The 15,211-nt window shown below is 37.2% G+C and overlaps 1 long non-coding RNA gene across 24 annotated transcripts in view; it reads left to right on the forward strand.

The window, feature by feature from the left end:
- The window catches only part of LOC309870547, a 187,458-nt gene that overhangs the window by 60,186 nt on the left and 112,061 nt on the right, over window positions 1-15,211 (forward strand). For 16 of the 24 annotated variants that reach the window (XR_014314653.1, XR_014314654.1, XR_014314655.1 and 13 more), the window contains exon 3: window positions 6,946-7,031. The exons of 7 other annotated variants lie outside the window; for them this stretch is intronic. This is a non-coding gene — a long non-coding RNA (uncharacterized lncRNA). Of the gene's footprint in view, window positions 1-6,945; window positions 7,032-8,630; window positions 8,760-15,211 lie in introns of those variants that run through there. One more of the 24 variants, XR_014314669.1, reaches the window with a different exon arrangement.

Here is a 15,211-nt window from a genome sequence, read left to right on the forward strand (position 1 = left end):
AGAAACTTCAGAGAGTAACATATGTTTTGAAAATAATGGCAATAGAGACTTAAAAGGGGCAATATTCAGAAAATAATGGGAGGGGGAGTCAGCCAGAAAATCTTGTAAGTAAACCTCTAATTTTAAAAACAGTATGTGATAAAACAACAGAAAGAGCTTTATGTAGGGGCACCTAGGTGATTCAGTTGGTTAAAGTCTCTGACTCTTGGTTTTGGCTGGGGTTATTTTCTGGAGGTCCTGGGATGGAGCCCCATGTTGGGCTCCATGCCCTGTTTGGAGTCTGCTTGGGAATCTCTTTCTAACTTTCCCTCTGCTATTCCCCTCAACCCCCTTGCTCTCTCTCTAAAATAAATCAATTTTGAGAGAAGAAAGAGCGAGCTTTATGTAGTTAGACAAGCTATCTGCAACAACCCTCCTTCTTGTAGTTTGGGAAAATTAAATTCATATAAAATTGAATAATAAAGAATCACAGTCAAATTCCTTACAAAGTTACTGTAATATAAAGAAGAATGAGAAACAGATAATTGCCTTACAGACAATGAATCACAGAAAACACATACAAAAATCAGATCAGTACTGTAATATTCTATTTCAAAACAAGCTAAAAGACATTAAGAAAATGATGCAAGGCATGAAGAAAAATAACATAAATCAGAATCAGAAAATGTCAAACATGAAGTGACATTCTCAAGACAAAATTAAAAACAAAAAATATAATTTTAGAAATAGATAAAAGCAACATAAGCATTAATAAATATATCAAATAATTCTTTAGTAGAAAAAGAAGTACAAGGGTACAAATTTTGGAAAGGAAGAAGAAATAAAAAAGGGAAATAAAATTAGAAAAAATGACAAATATTAAAGACAGGTAAAGAAGATCCATTATGTAAAGCCTTTATAGCCCAACAATCTATATTGTATATAGATTGTGCTATGTACCATAGTCATATAAGATGTGGGGAAAACTGGCACAGCACAAACATTTTTAATTGTACTAATATTAATTGGTGTTGGTATTGGTGTTCTGAGCTACTGTGTATGTATGGGGGATAAAACAAATGAATAATTATGGGCAATTATGACCTGTGTTCTTGAGAAATGGGACTCAGTGAGGAAGAAACTTCTGGTTTCCATAGTTTCTTTTTATTTTATTTTATTTTATTTTTTCATCATAAGTGTATACTTTTAAATCCCTAATACCTACCTATCTCCCTCTGGTAACCATCAGTTTTTTCTCTATAATTAAAATCTGTTTTTTGATTTCTCTCTCTCTCTTTTTCCACTTTGCTTATTTCTTTGTTCCTTAAATTCCATATGAGTGAGATCATATGGTATTTGTCTTTCTCTGACTGATTTATTTCACTTAGCATTATACTCTCTAGTTCTATCCATGTTGTTGCAAATGGCAAGATTTTATTCTTTTTTATTGCTGAATAATACATATATTATATATATATATGGGGTTCCTTTTTCTCCACATCCTCATCAACACCTATTGTTTCTTGTGTTTTTGCTTTTAGCCATTCTGACGGGTGTGAGGTGATGTATCATTTTAGTTTTGATTTGCATTTCCCTGATGCTGAGTGATGTTGAATGTCTTTTCATGTATCTGTTGGTCTTCATTGGAGAAATGTCTGTCCGTGTCTTCTGTCGATTTTCTAAATTGGATTATTTGTTTTTTGTGTATTAATTTGTGTAAGTTCTTTATATAGTTGGATACTTTATGTATTTTGGATACTAACCCTTTATTGGATATGTCATTTGCAAATATCTTCTCTCATTCAGTAGGTTGCCTTTTAGCTTTGTTATTTCCTCTGCTGTGTAGAAACTTCATTTTGATGTAGTCCCAATAGTTTGATTTGCTTTTACTTTGCTTTCCTCAGGAGACATATCTAGAAAAATGTTGCGATGGCCAGTATCAAAGAAGATACTACCTATGTTCTCCTCAAGGACTTATACGGTTTCACATCTTGCACTTAGTCTTTAATCCATTTTGAGTTTGTTTTTGTGTATGGTGAAAGAAATTGGTCCAGTTTCATTCCTTTGCATTTAGCTGTCCAATTTTCCCAACACTGTTTATTGAAAAGACTGTCTTTTTACCATTGTACATTCATTACTCTTTTGTCAAAGATTAATTGACCTATAACTGTGGGTTTATTTCTGGGTTTTCTAATCTGCTCTATTGATTCATGTGTCTATTTTAATGCCAGTACTATACTATTTTAATTACTGCTGCTTAGTAATATAACTTAAAATCTGAGTTGTTATACCTCCAGTTTTGTTTTTCTTTTTCAAGATTGCTTTGGCTATTCAAGGTCTTTTATGGTTCCATACAGACTTTAAAATTGTTTGTTTTACTTTTGTGAAAAATACTGTTGGCATTTTGATAAGGATTGCATTAAATTGGTAGATTGCTTTGGGTAGCATAGATATTTTAACAATGTTTGTTCTTCCAACTCTTGAACATGACCGTCTTTCCATTTGTATTGTCTTAAATTTCTTTCATCAGTGTTTTATAGTTTTCAGAGTACATGTCTTTCAACTCTTTGGTTAAGTTTATTACAAAATATTTTATTGTTTTTGGTGCAAATGTAAATGGAATTGTTTTCTCAGTTTCACTTTCTGCTGCTTCATTATTAGTGTCTAGGTATGCAACAAATTTCTGTACATTGATTTTGTAGCCTGCCACAGTTTGTTATGAAAAATTATCTATCACTTGTATTATTGTTCTGCTATATGTTCCATGTCTTTTTATTTCTGTCTGCTTTAAGATTTATTTTTTATTTTTATTTTTTTAAAGATTTAATTTGTTTATTTGACAGACAGAGATTACAAGTAGACAGAGAGGCAGGCAGAGAGAGAGAGAGAGGGAAGCAGGCTCCCTGCTGAGCAGAGAGCCCAATGCGGGACTTGATCCCAGGACCCTGGGATCATGACCTGAGCCGAAGGCAGCAGCTTAACCCACTGAGCCACCCAGGCACCCCCGCAGCTTTTAAAATTATGAAAATATATATAGTCCCAAGGGGCCACAAGTATAAGCCCCACTGGCCACCAGAGTTAGGTGGTCTGGAAGTATCCTTTGGGTGGCAATCACAAAACTCCGGTCTTCAGATGAGTGTAAACACTTGTTTCTGGGAGATACTGGCAAGCTAGAGGAAAACAGAGGAAAAGTACAAAGATGGCATCCACAGCCTACATTCCTTGAGAGCAGCTGTGTAGGTCACTAAATGTGTGCCAAACCTGAAACCTGCTCCTCAGTTCAAAGCTCCAGGACAAGCTATGTGGCATCCTTCACAGGAAGATGGGGAGTGTGCCTCAGTCTGCTGTCTGTGCCATGCTTTGGAAGTAGTAGCCTGCCAAGAGCTGTCTGTCTATTGCTACAATCCCGTGCAAACCAAGGGTGCAAACCCTTCTGTTCACCAAAACCAGGCAATCAAAGGGTCATCTCTTGGGCATCAGCTGCAAACACCAGGCACTAGATGCATGTAAAGCTCCCCACTAAGAGACTGACACTCTAGAGCATGACAAAGGTTGAGGATAAAGATAGTGCCTGCCCACTGAGGTTTTGGAAAGATTATAGTAATTAACCTGATGAATAGTTAAAAGTGATGGTCATAAAGCTGCTGGTTGAATTGGGGAGAAAAATGGATGAACACATTGAGAACTTCAAAAAGATGAAAAATATATGAAGGTAGCAAATAGAAGTTATAGGGCTGATGAATACAATAACCAAACTAAAAATACACTAGAGGGGTTCAAAATCAGACTAAGGGAAGCAGAATAAAGGATCCATCAACTTGAAGACAGAGCGATGGAACTCAATCAGAGCAGCAAAAAGTAAAAAAAAAAAGGAAAAAGAAAAAAGATTAAATGAAGATAGCTCATTGAACACGGGACATGCAACAACATTAAAAAGACTAACAGTTGTATTATAGGGCTTCCAGAAAGAGGGAGAGAAGGGGCAGGGGTCTCAAAGAGATAATGGCCAAAAACTTTCCTAACGTGGGAAAGGAGGCAGATATCCAGATCCAAGAAGACTGGAGAGTTCTAAATAAGATGAATTCAGGGGCACCTGGGTGACTCAGTCAAGCATCCAACTTTTGATTTTAGCTCAAGTCATGATATCAGGGTCATGAGATCGAGTCCCATGTCAGGCTCTGTGCTAGGCATGAAGCCTGCCTAAGATTCTCTCTCTCTCCCTTTGCCCCTCCTCCCAACCCCCTGCTTACTCATGCACGTGCGCTCTCTTTCTCTGTCTTAAAAAAAAGATGAACCCAAAGAGACCTAAGACACATTACAGATCTTCCTCAACTTATGATAGGGTTACATCTCAATAAACCCATTGTAAATTGAAAATATTGTAAGTCAAAAATGCATAGACTATATCCAACCTACCAAACTTCATAGCTTAATCTAGCCTACCTTATGTGCTCAGAACACTTACTTTAGTCTACAGTTGGGCAAAATTATCTAACACAAAACATTTTATAATAAAATGTTGAATATTTCATGTAACTTGTTTAATACTGTACTGAAAATGAAAAACAGAATGGTTTATAGGTACAGAATGTTTATAAGTTTATCAGTTTTTTATCCTTGCAATCACATGGCTGACTGGGAGCTACAGTTCACTGTCACTACCCAACATCATGAGAGAGTATTGTATTGCATATCATTCGCCTGGGAAAAGATCAAAATTCAAAATTTGAAGTACAGATTCACAACATTGTAAATGTGTATTGTATTCAGTAGAAATGTGTATTGTTTTCACACCATTGTAAGTTGAACCATTGTAAGTCAGACTAACTCAGAAAAGTTATCATTCAGAATTGAAGGAGAGATAAAGAGTTTTCCAGGTGAACAAAAGCGAGAAGAGTTCATCCCCTCATCACCACTATGTTAGTCTTACAAGAAATGTTAAAGAGACTTCTTTAAGTGGAAGAGAAAAGGCACTAATTAGTAACAAGAGCACACATGAAAGAAGAAATCCCACTGGAAAAGTAAACATATAGTAAAGGTAGTGGTTTAATTATTCATAAAGCTAAAGTCAAAATGAAACAAGATGGTATCCAGAGGGAGACAAAGCCTAAGAGACTCTTGCTTGCTGGGGGATGGAGTGGTAGGAAAGGGTGGTTATGAACATTGGGGAGGGTGTGTGCTATGATGAGTGCTGTGAAATGTGTAAGCCTGATGATTCACAGACCTGAACCCCTGGGGCAAATAATACATTTTATGTTAATAAAAATAATTTTTTAAAGAAGCCAAAGTTTATAAGACAAAAGTAATAAAAATAACTATGATCAAAATAATTACTTAAGGGATACACAAAATAAGAAGATGTAAAATGTGAAATCAAAAATATAAATCATGCATGTATGTGTAGAGAGTAAAAATGTTGAGCTTTAGAACAGGTTCAAACTTAAGTTGTTATTAACTCAAAATTGACTGTTATAAGTTATTATAGTAACCTCATAATAGCCACAAAACAAAAACCTATGGTAAATACACAAAAGATAAAAAGAAAGAAATATAAGCATACCACTAAAGAAGGTCATCAATTTACAAAAAAAGCAAGCAAAAGAAAAAGGGCTCCCTGCCCTGTGGGGACCATGCTGCTCCCACTGCTTGTGCTGACTCTCTGTCTGTCAAATAAATAAAATCTTAAGAAAAAAGAATTTGGGATCAGAATGAGAGGCACTGATCATCATTGATCATTTAGAAATCAAATGTCAATATTGAATGAAGCATCATTCAGCTACATTAACTAAGGCGGTTGAGTATGCAGTTATTTGACCTGAACATGCTCTCTATCTCTGCTGATCATTCATTGCTATTTTTAACTCTCCAAAAAACTCTGGATGGTGTCCCTGAGACACCTCAAAGATTTCTGTAATTGTCTACATTTATTTATAAAATATTTATTTACTAGACAAAGGGTTAATAAGCACTTGAGAAGATGCTCAACATCATTAGCTGTTTGAGGAGTACAAATTAAAACAATTAGACACCACACCTACCAGCATGGCTAACATAAAATGACAAGCAAGAATAAGCATTAGTGAGGATATGGAGGAATTAGAACTCTTATTCGTTGGTAGGATTGTAAAATGGCTCAACCACTTTCCAAAAACAGTTTGGCAGTTCTTCAAAATGTTAAAAACAGGGTTACCATATGACCCAGAAATTCCATCTCTTGACATGTACCCACGAGAGTGGAGAACATATGTTCACATAAAACCTTATAAATGATTGTTCACGGCAGTATTTTCATGATAGCCAAAAAATGGAAACAACCCAAATGTCTATCACCTGATGAATGGATAAAAAATATGTCATAGACTCATATAATGGAATATTATTCAGCCACAAAAAGGAATGAAGTGCTGATACATGCTACAACATGGATGAAACTTGAAAATACTATGCTAAGTAAAAGAAACCAAAGCAAGAAAAGGCTACACATTATATAATTCCATTTATATAAATGTCCAGAACAGGCAAATCTATAGAGATACAAAATAGATTAGTGGCTTCTAGGAGTCAATGGGAGGAAAGAGGATTGCCAATGGGTGAGGAAGTTTGGGTGAGGATGATAAAAATGTTATAAAATTATATAGTGGTGATGGTTACACAACTCTGTGAATATAGTAAAAACAAATTGTGTACTTTAAAAGGGTGAATTTTATGTTTGTGAATTATTTCTCAATAAGTTTGTTATAAAAAATATTTATTGACTGCTTGTTCTGTGCCGGAAACCTTTCTAAGTGCTGGGAGTTAATGTAGTGAAGACATTGAAGACCCAGCTCTCAAAATAGATGTGTCTGCTGAATCTAAGTTTGTGTCCCTAACAGACTGCACGTAGGTTGGGGTCCTATACTTTTTGCCAAGGGAAAATTTGGCAGAATAATTTTCCCCATAGTAATTTTCACTTTCCCTTCTCTGTAGCTTTTTCCACTAAGAATATATAAAAAAACTGTCAAAGAAGTACAAGAGGAGAATGAGTTGTCACAGATTACAAGAATTTCAAGAAGGTAAGAATGAACAAAATTATCAGATGTTTTTCAGAGAGGTCAAGAAACATACCCCTTGGATTTAGCAATTAGGAGGTCTATGATAATCTCCTAGTACGGTTTCAGTAGAATAGTGAGCAGAGAGCAATTCTGTAATTGTTGCACGTAGCATAGTGCTGAAGACATAGTAGTTGCTAAAGATAATATTTGTTGGATTGAAAAATAAGTATTCTGTGAGAAAACAAAGACTATACTGACCTAAAGTCCTCATGAGAAGGGAAAATAGATAATGGGTGGATTTGAGGGAATATGAGTTAAAGGAACATATTTTTAGTGGAAGAGAAATTGACTGCAGTCTGAGAACACATTGTTAGTAGGGAACAAAGGTTTGTATGTAGTAGAAAGAGAAAAGGCAGCAAGGTTTGGAATAGGTGAGAGGGTTCTTCTGGGATTAAGTTAGATCTTTGTAGATACAAGTATATATGCAGGGGTGGGCAAAAGTTTAGGGAAATAATTAATATCTGAGGTCTTCAAATTTATTAATTAGGAAGTGAAATCATCTGCAAAACGTGAGGGTGAGGGGCGCCTGGGTGGCTCCGTGGGTTAAAGCCTCTGCCTTCGGCTCGGGTCATGATCTCAGGGTCCTGAGATCGAGCCCCGCATCGGGCTCTCTGCTCAGCAAGGAGTCGGCTTCCTCCTCTCTCTCTCTCTGCCTGCCTCTCTGCCTACTTGTGATCTCTGCCTGTCAAATAAATAAATAAAATTTAAAAAACAAAAACAAACACAAAAAAAAACCGTGAGGGTGAGTAGTAGGGAACCAGGAAGAGGGCTTGAAAAGAGCAGTGAAGATTTGGAACCAGTTGTAAAGATTGGAAATATAAACTTGCCAAGCACAATATGAACTTGCCATAAGAGGATTGCCAGGGCATGGTGAGGTTTCCAATGTAACTGATGAAATTATTCATTAATATACCTAAACGTTTCAGATTTTGAAGTGTTCTTGGGCATACTTTCTTTAAATGTCTTCCAAGAGCTATCTAACTTCAAGGATAAAAAGATAAAGAAGGTGGATTAATGCTATACTGACATTTTCTTATGTGTGTGGATCTTACTGTTTTTAGAACTCAACTGAAGAATAGTTCAGATTATAGGCAATACTTAACATTTTTTCTTTAATGAAATTGTCAAACATAACTTGTGTTAACTCAGATACCATCTTTGTTCTTTGGGCCACTTAAGACACAGATGAGACTGACTTTTCAACATTATCCGGTGGATTGTAGTTGTTCAAAAGTTTCCTCAAGATGTTTGTGTATTCCCTGAAATCTTGTGATTTCATAATCATTTCTGGCTTGGAGCTCCTATTTCCTTTTAGTCTAGTTTATAGATCATGTAACTTTCTGTTCATTTTGCCTGTTTCCTATCATGTTAACACAGTTGTTGATTTTGGTCTTTATCCCAGTAGCCACTAGACACATTCACAGAGGCAGAGACATGTAGAGATGACTTTGCTGAAGGTGGTAATATGCAGGGATTCTTATATCGTAGTAACAGAAAACAACTCAACTTGGTGCAGTCTCCTGTAATTTTCTTACTCTTCTTTTCTGTCCTCTATTCTAGGGAAGGAAACTTCAGTTCCTCCCACTCTTAAATGGAGAGTCATTTAGCTGTCTATGTCTCCTGCTGCCAAAGTCAGACTGAGATACATCTCAGCCTATGCAAAGCCAATAAAATGCTCAACTGAACAAATGGACCTTTTTAAGAAATCTTTTTGTGTCCCTTACATAACTCTCTAGCCAATTTCATTTTTTCTTCTTTTTCAGAACTTATCATTAAACATATTCTTTTTCTTGCAAAAGATAAGACTATTAGGCAAAATAGAGGTGCCTGGGTGGCTCAGTGGGTTAAAACCTCTGCTTTCAGCTCAGGTCATGATCCCAGGGTCCTGGGATTGAGCCCTGTACTGGGCTTTCCGCTCAGCAAGGAGCCTGCCTCCCCCTTCTCTCTCTGTGTGCCTCTCTGCCTACTTGTGATCTCTTTCTAATAAATAAATAAATTTTTTTAAAAAGACTATTAGGCAAAATAATTCTTTTTTAAAAATATTTTATCTATTTATTTGACAGACAGAGATCACAAGTAGTCAGGGAAGCAGACAGAGAGAGAGGAAGGGAAACAGGCTCCCCGCTGAGTGAGAGCCCAATGCGGGGTTCAATCCCAGGACGCTGGGATCATGACCTGAGCCGAAGGCAGAGGCCTTAACCCACTGAGCCACCCAGGCACTCGTAGGCAAAATAATTCTTTATCAGAACTAAAAAGAAACTTAGATGCTGCAGCTCATTCCTGTATTGTACCAAAAAGAATTACAGTCAGAGGCCAGTCACATAGCTTTTCATATTCCTGAGTTTTATTTAATTTTTTAAAAAAAGATTTTATTTATTTGAGAGAGGGGGACAGAGGGAGAAACAGACTCCCTGATGAGCAGGGAGCAGTGGTGGGGCTTGACCCCAGGCAGACACTTAAGTGACGGAGTCACCCAGGCACCCCAATATACTCCTAAGTTTTAAAAACTCTTCCGTATAACTTTTTTTTAAAGATTTTATTTATTTATTTGACAGAGAGAGAGAGAGAGAGTGCACAAGCAGGTAGAGGGAGAGGGAGAAGCAGGTTCCCTGCTCAGCAGGGAGCCTGATGTGGGACTCGATTCTAGGATCCAAGATCACAATCCAAACTGAAGGCAGATGCCCAACTGACTGAGCCACCCAGGTGCCCCAACTTTTTTTTTTTTTTTTAAGGTGAGGAAGGGCAGAGGGAGAGAGGGAATCTTAAGTAGGCTCCACCCCTAGGGCAGGGCCTGGCTATGGGGCTCCTCAGGGGTTAGGGCTTGGGCCTTGTCACCTGGGGTGGGACTTGGGTCTGGATCTCAAAACCCTGAGATGACCTAAGTTTAAATCTAGAGTCGGGTGTTTAACTGAGTGAGCCACCCAGATGCTATACTTTTGTATAACTCTTATAGTCTATAAAACATGCAAAGTTTTCAAAGCAGACCATGTTTTTCATTAAGGCACCAAAGTCACATATTTTCTTTAGTGTTTTAATTTAAACTGTGGTATCATTGATAGGGATCTCCTGTTGACTATCATGGTGCAGTCATCATTACATATACATAAAAATCCCTATGCCAGACTTTTCACCAAGAAACAAAAAATAAAAATTTACTTTATTAACAGACCTTATTTTTCTTAGTTTGGTGGAACTTTCCTCTGAAATAGCCAACAAGGTTCCTTCTCTCTTCCTGAGGGTAGTTGGTTGAGCTCTGTGTGGAGAATCAAGAATACTGGGTTATGTCATTAGACCTACCATTACCTGTTTACATCAGCTAAGTGCCATAACTGAACCTAATTGTTCATTAATCGCTCCCTTACAGGGATGAATAAAGAAGAAAAAGGGACTGTTTGAGAACAGTTGAGAAATGCAAAGAAAAATCTTTCTTATTAGATATGCAAGCAGTGAAATGGTCCAGTGAGTTCAGGATAATACTGCAGGTGTTTTGAAGGAACCAATCAATGGTGAGGAAGGTGATGAGACTATAATCACATGCTGTCCTCACCAGTGGGATAGTACCTATTGTATCAAGAAGAATAAACAGGAAGTATTTTAACTGCAGGTTGAGAAGGAGCCTGTGATTTGAGCAATCCAGTATTCTTATTTCTAAGGAAAACACCCTCCTAGGATAAACACAGCAGGCTTTTCAGATTCAGAATGGTTCAGCTATTAACATTAATGCAACTGTAGCTTAATGAAAAGGATTTCATGCTGTGACTACAAAATGTGACTGGAAATCCTTAATAACAGTAAGATAATAAAATGTCCAGGGCATGGATGGTCTTTAAAAAGTCGTTACTAGCAGCAGTAACTCACCTTGTACTATGGCACTGTGAGGAATGGAAAAAGCAGGGAGACCACTTGGATGGTGAAGGAGTGGAGTGGGGTGAAGGAGCCCCTGGGTTTTGTGGAGAAGGGGTTGGGGGATGGCTAGAATACCAGAAGATGAAGAAAACTGGAAATACTGCTAGCTCGGCAGGGAAGAACATTAGGGGCCACATGTTAAAAGAACATCTTCACCGATACTCTATGTGTTTTTCTGACTCTGGTGTTGTATTTTCTTTTTGAGCATTATAAAATTGTAAAATCGATGGTCAGACTTTTTCTAGGACCTTCTGAGGAGTTAGAGAATCCTTCAGAAATAGAAGACTGGAATTGGTAACTTAAGACAAAAAAAAAAAAAAGAGAATAGAATATTGCATGGGCTGGAAATGTGTACAGACCATTATTCACAAGTGAAGTATGGATAATAATAATAATAACTACCATTTATGGAGTTCTTACTTTTTTTTTTTTTTTTAATATTTTATTTGTTTATTTGACAGACAGAGATTACAAGTAGGCAAGAGAGGCAGGCAGGGAGAGAGAGGAGGAAGCAGGCTCTCCATGGAGCAGAAAGCCCGATGTGGGGCTTGATCCCAGGACTCTGGGATCATACCTGAGCAGAAAGCAGAGTCCTTAACCCACTGAGGCACCCAGGCACCCCGATGGAGTTCTTATTCTATACCAGGTGTTGTATTAGGCACTTTACAAAGGGAACCTCATTTAATTTACATAATAAGCAAGGTGAGTATTTTCTCATGTCTGTGAATGAAGGAAATTGAGGTTAATTAGATGCATTCTGAAGACTAGAATCTATAAAATAAATGGGAAGTTCCAAGCAGGCATACTTGTAAGGAAGAACTTAGTAAACTCTGAGACCAGTGATGTTGAGATGGTGTTATCTACTTTGTGCTTTATAGCAGAGATTAAGACTAGGGCCAAACTCGGGATATTAGTGGAGAAATAATTATCAAAATCTTATCCTCACCTTGCTACCTTTTTAAGCACTACTAATCAGTTGCTGATATTACAATGCTAAACTAATGAAAAGAATCTCAAATCTCATGGAGCTTACATTCTAGTATGGGAAACAGATCATAAGTAAACAGATATTAAAGTAATTTCAGATAGTGATTTTGTTATGGAGAAAATGTGAAGATGAAATGGGGGAGGTTAACTTTAATTAGGTGGTTGCCTGCAGGAGCAAATTTGAGCTTATTCTCAAATTATGTGAATAGGTCAGCCATTTGAAGATCTGGCAGAAAAGCATTTCAGGTAAACAAAGTAAATATTGGGGAAATATTCTGATTGTTAAATACGGATGTTCTAGACTATTTAAAGATTGCCAGTATTTTGGTAAAGAAAGAGAGCTTCAGTTTGTCTTAATGTATCCCCTAACTCTTTTACTATTTAGATACTCAGTGGTCCAGTCTGCTTCTAAGGTTCCACTATAAATATAGTTGGTGGGCTCTTGTGTGGAGGCCTCTTGTGTCCTTTTCAGCTTCTGTCCCAGGTCCTAAAGGAGAAAGGCGTTATTCTACCCTAAGTAATTGCTTTAAAGACATCTGCAATGATTCATCCCATCTGTGTACAAATGTTTCTTTACAACAGTGATTTCACTACTAATTTTATCAAGAGATAAAACCCTTTCTCCACAACCTTGAATCTGGCTGGCCTTGTGACGTGCTTTTCCAATAGAATGCTGTTGAAGTAATATTGTCAGATTTGTGAGTGTAGGCTTCTAGAGCTTCTGCTCTTGTCCTCTTGGGATACTGCCATCCATATAAAAAAGTCCCAGTCAGTCTCCTCTAGAATAAGAAACCGCATGGAGACAGTGCCCCAGCCAAGGCATCACCAACTACCATACTTTTAAAGAGTCAGGCCAGCTTTGATCATGCATCCCTAATGGCCTCATAATGCAGTGAGTGACCGTCAGCAGAATGATTGACATCAGCAGAAGAACCATCCAACTGAACCCACCTCAAATTTCTGACCCACAGAATTATGAGCAAATAAAATGGTTGTCATTTCAAGCCTTTAGTTTGTTATGCAGCAGTAGATCATTAAGAAACTAGCTAGGCTCTGAAGATCTTTCTTCTGGGCTTCATGTTATCTTGCTCTGACCTGAAGTTGCTAACTGAATGCTCCTTTGAGAGTTCTCTTGGAAGGTGCTAGAACTTGTTCTACTAATCTTTCATGCCTTTTTCAAATGACATAAATTCAAATTATTTTAAGTATGTAATCAGCAGAAAGATTAATTCTGCTTTTTTTGATTTTTTTTAAAAAGATTTTATTTTATTTATTTGACAGAGAGAGAGATCACAAGTAGGCAAAGAGGCAGGCAGAGAGAGGGGGAGAAGCAGGCTCCCTGCTGAGCAGAGAGCCCGACGCAGGTCTCGATCCCAGGACCCTAGGATCATGACCCGAACTGAAGGCAGAGGCTTAACCCACTGAGTCACCCAGATGCCCCTGATAAAGTATTCTTAACTTATTATCCTGAACCTATGGACAAATGACAGTGCTAAATTGAACAGATGGATTCAGAGTCCTTTCTCACTGTTCCAAACATTTGTTTTCTTTTAGCCCATGCTCTAAATTCCCAGTTTAGGAAACTTTTCTATATTAGGCTACTCACCAAGTATAGATGTCTAGTGTCCTGAGCACTAGAATCTTGACTACTAATTGTCTATAGATTCTTAGTGTGTCAAGTATCAAAGGGACGATTTTGATTTGGGACATTATAAAGATATAATTGAGAGTAATGGAGCTCAGATTAATAAAAGAATCGTACATAGTTCTAGCCTACTATCTGGCTGTGGCCTTAATTACTGCTTCCACTCCACTAAGAAATGGAAGGATATGAAGGCACTGGTTATGACCTGTCTTTATGGCTTTCCAATGTTATGGCTACATTTATTCCTTTTTGCTACTGAACAGATCCAGTCTCAATAATTCTTCAATTACAGAAAGATGCCTGCTGCAGTTCCTTTTAGGCACCTTCTTTTTTTGTTGTTGCTACTATGATAGTTTTTTAAGGATCTATGATGTTTGATGAGTAATCAGTTACTGATAGGAGTGTTTACTGAAAACCCTTCCTCTGCTACTCATAGTTCCACCATTCTATGGTTATTTGTATTTCATTCAATCAATATCCCTTTTCTGCTTTCCCATCAGCATCAACTGTGGTCAAAGTTATCCATTTGCTGACCCACTGGGATTTGTGTGGTTTATTCAAGCAGGTGGAGTACACTAGTCTCTCAAATATTAGACTGACCATGTAATACCTCAGCCAGTTTCATTTTTAACTCCAGCTTTTCTGCATGGTGTCATATCCCTTTTAGACCACTCTCTTTCTATTCCTAAGCTTATGTTCCCTTTTAGACTAGGCACTCAACTTCCTGCTTCTTATTTGAAAAACAGTTCTCAGTTTAGAGTAGAAACAAATGGTATTTCCTGAACTCAGTCAGTTGTTGAAATTATGCTCTGCTCATTCGCTGCCTTAAATATCCTGCTCTGCACTTTTACCCATATTCTTTTTAGTGATTAACACTCACATCTTCTTAAGAGTTAACGTTTCTAAATGTCCTTTAGTTATAGTACTATAGTACCTGAGACTTTAAACATTTTAAGATGAAAGATGAATTCCATTAATGCTTTTTCATAAGGGATAGCAGATTTATAATTGGCAGACTTTTATAGATTTATTGATCTATAAAATTCCATCTCAGAAATCCTTTTCTATGATTCTATGTTATCAGTGTCTAAATGTGAAGTCGAGCAGAATGGGCTGGAAATATTTGTAGGATGCTAGCACTTAACTTTAAAAGATTTAGATGGGTATTGAAGACATTGGTTACCATTTATAAGGTCTTCCCATAGTAAAACAAAACATAAAACCCTAAAACAACATTTCAAATTCATAGGTATAATCTGGCAAGCTAATATTTGTATTATATTTTTTGAATGACATAAGTCCTACATGAATATGTTGTCATTGTGAAAAATTAATATACAAAAGCAATGCAGAATAAAAACTTAAGCATCTCTTATCTTTGTTTGAGTTCCTCCAAAAGCCAACTCTGAGAAAATGACTTGAGAGTTTGGTATAATGTGAAAACTTCTGTTTTCCTCTTCTACTCACCACTCACTGAATGCTTCTGTATTGTGTGGGGGTGGTTTTCCCATGCTAAGCAATTCTCCAACTTTCTGTGGACACCAGCCAGGTGGGTATCCTATAATTCAATTCAGTTCTGACACTGCTTGGAGACAGCGTCAGA

This window comes from Mustela nivalis (assembly GCF_964662115.1).
Source record: "Mustela nivalis genome assembly, chromosome: 7".
Classification (NCBI taxonomy): domain Eukaryota; kingdom Metazoa; phylum Chordata; class Mammalia; order Carnivora; family Mustelidae; genus Mustela; species Mustela nivalis.